Raw genomic sequence first — 6,000 nt, 5'->3', positions numbered from 1 at the left:
AAATCTGGTGGGAGAAAAAATTCTGTTCTTTTGGAAAAATAAAGGAATACAAGAATAGAGAATAGGACAGACATGAACACTGTCATTGTGAAAAAAACCTAGAAGGACAGAGCTATCTTTTGTTTCAGAAGTAAAGATAATCATGGGTAAAGCTATGTGTGTATGTTTTTTTTAAATTAACTAAAACCATGTTTTATAATTTAATTACTATTGTACCAGTTTTGGCAGCAAGCATATTATTAATTTATTAATATAATATATCAGTAAAGGATTGACTGCATGTTTCCTTAACTTCTCATGGTCTCAGACTGTCAGACCTACATTGTCCTAAGAGGGAGGGCCAAGCCAAGAGATGGAGCCAAGCACCAGCCAAGAGAGAGAGAACTTGTGGCTTCTTCCAACTTTTATCTTCTTTTGATAGAGGTGGGTCATTATACATTGATCAAAGTTAATTGGTCAGCATCATTCAATTCCATTGGTTGACGTGACTTGAGGATGGTCTAAATTAAAATAACTCTACAGATGGTATCAGAGAGAAAACCCTTACTCAAGTAGCCTAAGGCAAAGTCCATTATCTAAGTGTGGTCCTTCACTGAGCTAGACAAAGAGTTTATCTCCATTTCTTTTGTTCCCTTGAGTTTGTCCCAAATAAGATCAAGGAGAAAAGGACTTTCTGGTGGGGCAAAGGAGGGGGAGAAGAAAGGACTGATCTCTGGGTCCCCCAAGAAATCCTTTTTTTTTTTTTGTGGGGCAATGAGGGTTAAGTGACTTGACCAGGGTCACACAGCTAATAAGTGTCAAGTGTCTGAGGCCAGATTTTAACTCAGGTCCTCCTGAATCCAGGGCCAGGGCTTTATTCACTGTGCCACCTACCTGCCCCCTCCTTTCTTCCTAAGAGACCAGCATTAAGAAAAGGAAATGGGGGCCAGGGAATGATGTCACCGCAGATACTGAAAAGAGCAAACATGATCTCATCTATTCCCCATGGGTTTATTCCATCTGGATTTATAAGACCCCACACAGGGACTCCAGTGAAGACTGAAAATGTAGACTGCACTGTTTGTCTTTGAGAGTGGAGTGAAAGGAACCATCATGTCCCAGCCATTGTATGAGAGATAGCTGGAAAAACAACAGCAACAACAACATACTTTTACAGCTTTTGAATGGGCTTGGATTTGAAATACTGAGTGTCAAAATATTCCCATATTTGGCATACATCAAAGTGAGCTTGAATTTCCCAGTGAAGTTGCTGGTGTCCACAAGGCAATAGGCACCTTGGCTCTGCTGTATCCAGATCTGCCATGCTTTTTAATGGAGTGTTGGCAGTAATTGGAACCAATTCCAATCTGTTCAAGATATTAGTAGGATACTGTAAACAATTAGCTGGGACTCAATACACTCTTTGGCCTTCCAGACAGTCTGTGCAAAGGTTTAAAGGAGAACAGAGAGAAGTGCTGACAGTGGACATTATAAGAACACTGACTCATCAATCTATCTCTCATTTTAAAGTTTTTATAAATGCTTTCTGTTTCTTATATCATCATAGTTAACCCCCAGTCTCTTTCTCCTTCCCCTCCCAGAGATCAATTCCATAGAATAAATAACATTTTATTTTAAAGAATTTTAAAAAAAATCATTACAGCTGATTGATATATTTTTTAAAAATCTGAAAACATGAGCCTTGCGTAATACCAATGAACCTTCCACTTCTGTGATGGGGTAGGTTGGGGGTATCTTTTCATATCTCATCATTTCAGTCCCGCTTGATATATATATATATATATTTTTTTGGGGGGGGGGCAGGGCAATGAGGGCTAAGTGACTTGCCCAGGGTCACACAGCTAATAAGTATCAAGTGTCTGAGGCCAGATTTGAACTCAGGTCCTCCTGAATCCAGAGCTGGTGCTCTATCTACTGCGCCACCTAGCCGCCCCCATTTGATTTTTAAAATTTTGTTACATTCACTTGAGATATAGCTTTTTTTGCTGTGTGGTTCTTCTTTCCATTTACATTGCTATAGTCCCTGTGTATTTGGTTTTCTTGACTCTGCTTACTTCACTCTGCACCAGTTGTGTAGATCTTTCTGTGCTTCTCTATATTCATCACACACATTGTGTCTTACAGCACAGTGATAATCCATTACATTCATGTTCCATAGTTTGTTTAGCCATTTCCCAATCAATGGGCATCTACTTTGTTACCAGTTTTTAGCTACCACAAAAAATAATAAGACTTTCTTCTTATCGATGGATTCCTTGGGGGATAAGTCCAGTAATGTAGTCTCTGGGTCAAAAGCTATGGATATTTTAGCCATTTTATTTGCATAATTCTAAATTGCTCTCCAAAATGGTCATACCATTTCACAGCTCCATCACCAATGTGTTCCTGTACCTGTCATTACACAACGCCTCTAGTATCAAGTATTGCCATTTTTACCACCTTTGCCAGTTTGCAGGGTGTAAGGTTAAACTTCAGGGTTGTTTTGATTTGCATTTCTTTTATTATTAGTGATTTGGAGCATTCTTTCATGTAGTTATAAATAGTTGTCAATTCTTTTGAGAATTGTTTGTTCATATCCTTTGGCCACTTATTTATCTATTAGGGAATGGTTTTGGTCTTACAAATTTCTACTAGTTGTTTATATATCCTGAATACTAAGCCCTTATTTAGAAAATCTGATACAAAGATTTTGCCCCCCATCCAACCATTTCCCTTTTTATCCTAGGAACTTACTTTGTCTATGCAGAAGCTTTTCAGTTTCAGGTAATCAAAGTTATCTCTTTTATTTTTTGTAATTGCTTCTGTCTCTTGCTTGGTTAAGAATATATCTTAGCGGGGCAGCTAGATGGCACAGTGGATAAAGCACCAGCCCTGGATTCAGGAGGACCTGAGTTTAAATCCAGCCTCAGACACTTGACACTAGCTGTGTGACCTTGAGCAAGTTACTTAACCCCAATTGCCTCACCCCCCCCCAAAAACGAATATATTTTAGCCATTCTCCATAGCTGTGAGAGGCATATGATTTGTTTCTCTTCTAATTTTTAATAGTCTGATCATTAATATTAAGGTCACATATCCATTTAGAATATATTATGGAATATGGTATAAGGTATTAGTCTAACTTCTGTCAGACTGCTTTTCAGTTTTCCCAGGAGTCTTTATCAAATAAAGAATTTTTTTCCCTAGGTAATTTATGTTTTCCACTTTATCAAACATTGGGTTACTGAGTTTCATTGTTTCTGATTCTTCCTTGACTAATCTGACCTATTTATCTGTCTCTATTTTTAACCCATACAAAATGTTTTTGATGACTGCTGCTTTATAATGTAGTTTGAGGTCTCGAAGGGTTATTTCTCCTTTGTCCCTATTTCTTTTTATCATTTCCCTTGATATTTGAGATTTTGTTTTTTCAAAGAATATTGTTGGGGGGCAGCTAGGTGGCGCAGTGGATAAAGCACTGGCCTTGGATTCAGGAGGACCTGAGTTCAAATCCAGCCTCAGACGCTTGACACTTAACTAGTTGTGTGACCCTGGGCAAGTCACTTAACCCTCATTGCCCTGCAAAAACAAAACAAAACAAAAAACCCAAGAATCTTGTTATTATCTTACCAAATTCTCTAAAACTCTCCTTGGTCATTTGATTGTTATAGCTTTAAAAGTATGAATTAACTTTAATAGTATTGTTATTTTTATGATATTGGTATGGCCCATTCATGAGCACTGAATATTTCTCCAGCTATTTAAATTGTTCTTTATGTCTTTAAGAAGTACTTTGTAATTTAATCTGCACAAGTCTTTTGTGTGCTTTGACAGATCGATCAGTTTCCAGATATTTTATTCATTTTGTGATTATTTAAAATGGGGCACCTCAGTTTCTTAAATGGACCCCAAGAAATTTTACTTTGATGTTTCCCTAGAACTGGAAGAACTGAAGAAGGATTTGAGGAAGGAACTCATTAAGTTGGTTTCTCATTGTGTAAGTGAGATGAGGGTTGTACCACAAAAGCAACCTACAAGATCCAGCTTATTCACTCCTTACTGTTCCAGTGACCTAGGAAAATTCCTTTTTTTGTGACTGATAACTTCAGGTCAATAAATCAAGGACCTGCTGGTCAATGGCATCATCATAATCCAACCACCTATATGCACCCCCTTTAATATTAGTACTAAAGAAGAGTGGAAAGCTGTGCATGGATACAGAATACTCAACTTTGAACAAGAGCAGTCCAACAGCCCAAGAGTTTAGGGTTGGAGGTTAGGAAGTCAGTAGTTCCCATGCAACGGCTACTGACATATTCCTAGGCAGGAGACAAGAGGATTGGTTTCATCAGTCTCTCTGAATTTTTCCAATTTTACTTAATGCCCTGAGACATCTCAGGGGCACTTTTTCAGAAACTGGTAGAAAAGGTAATTGGCCATAAGAACTACCTAAAAGTGTTGGTACACCTTCTCCCCCCCCCCCGCCCCCCCAGGCAATAAGGGTTAAGTGACTTGCCCAGGGTCACACAGCTAGCAAGTGTCAAGCGTCTGAGGCCAGATTTGAACTCAGGTACTCCTGACTCCAGGGCCGGTGCTTTATCCACTGCGCCATCTAGCTGCCCCTAACTGCCCCTACCTGCCTGTTTTGATATACTTTAATGACACCTTGTCTTTAGAACGACCATAGAAAAAGATGAAGAAAGAGTTGGATAGATTAAAGGAAAATCAGCAAGAGCTGATGTGTGGACTAAAGCATAGACTTTGAAACCACACTGCTCACGGAGACATTAGCTTTGGCATCAAAGAGTCTAGAGCTATACCTTAATACCCTCAAGGAGACTCCTTGTCTGAACATTTCAAATACACACTAATGAACATGTTAGGGACACTGAGACCAGAACAAAAATCTCAGTGGAATCAACTTTCTTAGGTTTTTTGTTTTGTTGTTTTGTTTGTTTGTTTGTTTTTTGGCGGGGCAATGGGATTAAATGACTTGCCCAGGGTCACACAGCTAGTAAGTGTCAAGTGTCTGAGGCCAGATTTGAACTCAGGTCCTCCTGAATCCAGGGTCAGTGCTTTATCCACTGCGCCACCTAGCTGCCCCCAACTTTCTTAGTTCTAACAAGAATGATATCACCAGCTTTATGTCCTACCTGCTGTTATTGGGGTGAGTGACTTGTGTTTTGGAGTCTTTAAGGATGGAGGGATTGCCAGTATTCACAACCAGTCCCGGATAAGACAGAAACTAAAAAGAAGTTCACTACAGAACCACAGCTTTAGTTCAGGAAAGAACTCAAAGGCACAAATGCCAATGTGATGTCCTAGTTTATAGTCAACACCTTCAACAAGGTAACAGAGTTTTGCTGAGAAATCTTAGTGTTCTTGGGACATATAAGATAACAGATAGATGGAAAGTTCTCCATACTTGGCTATGTAGAAACTGGGCAACTTATGTGTTTACAAAAGAGCCCCAGAGATTGGTGAGGGCCCTGCAAAAACAATTTACCACAACTATTTATTTCCTGTAAGTGGGTTGGTTAGATTTCCTGATGGGAGGGTAGAGAGTGATGGCCTAATAATAATAATAATGATAGCTAACATTTATATATGCAGCTAGGTGGTACAGTGGATAGAGCCCTGGGCTTGGAATCAGAAAGACTCATCTTCCTGAGTTCAAATTTGGTCTCAGATTTTACTACCTGTATGACACTGGGCAAGTCACTTCACCCTGTTTGCCTCAGTTTCCTCATTTGTAAAATGAGCTGGAGAAGGAAATGGCAATCCATTCCAGTATCTCTGCCAAGAAAAAAACCAAAATGGGGTCACAAAGTGTCAGACACTACTGACTGAACAACACAAATCATTTATATTTATACTTACTTTTCTTAACTTCCTTTAATGCTAATGCCTTCCCTCTTGTTTATCTCCAATTTATCCTGTATATCTTGTTTGTACGTAGTTGTTTGTGTTTTGTCTTCCCCATTAAACTTTGAGTTTCTTAAAAGCTGGGACTAAGTTTGG

At 39.0% G+C, this 6,000-nt stretch overlaps 1 protein-coding gene across 1 annotated transcript in view; it reads left to right on the top strand.

Annotated features, from left to right (window-relative positions):
- Positions 1 to 344: 344 nt before the first annotated feature.
- The window catches only part of WFIKKN2 (WAP, follistatin/kazal, immunoglobulin, kunitz and netrin domain containing 2), a 32,247-nt gene continuing 26,591 nt past the window's right edge, over positions 345 to 6,000 (top strand). Inside the window, exon 1 of the mRNA XM_044004147.1 lies at positions 345 to 423. The gene's annotated coding sequence lies outside the window, so the exon portion shown is untranslated. The remainder of the gene's footprint in view (positions 424 to 6,000) is intronic.

This window comes from Dromiciops gliroides, chromosome 4 (assembly GCF_019393635.1).
Source record: "Dromiciops gliroides isolate mDroGli1 chromosome 4, mDroGli1.pri, whole genome shotgun sequence".
In the NCBI taxonomy this organism is placed as follows: Eukaryota; Metazoa; Chordata; class Mammalia; order Microbiotheria; family Microbiotheriidae; genus Dromiciops; species Dromiciops gliroides.
This window is presented reverse-complemented; position numbering and strand designations above follow the sequence as displayed.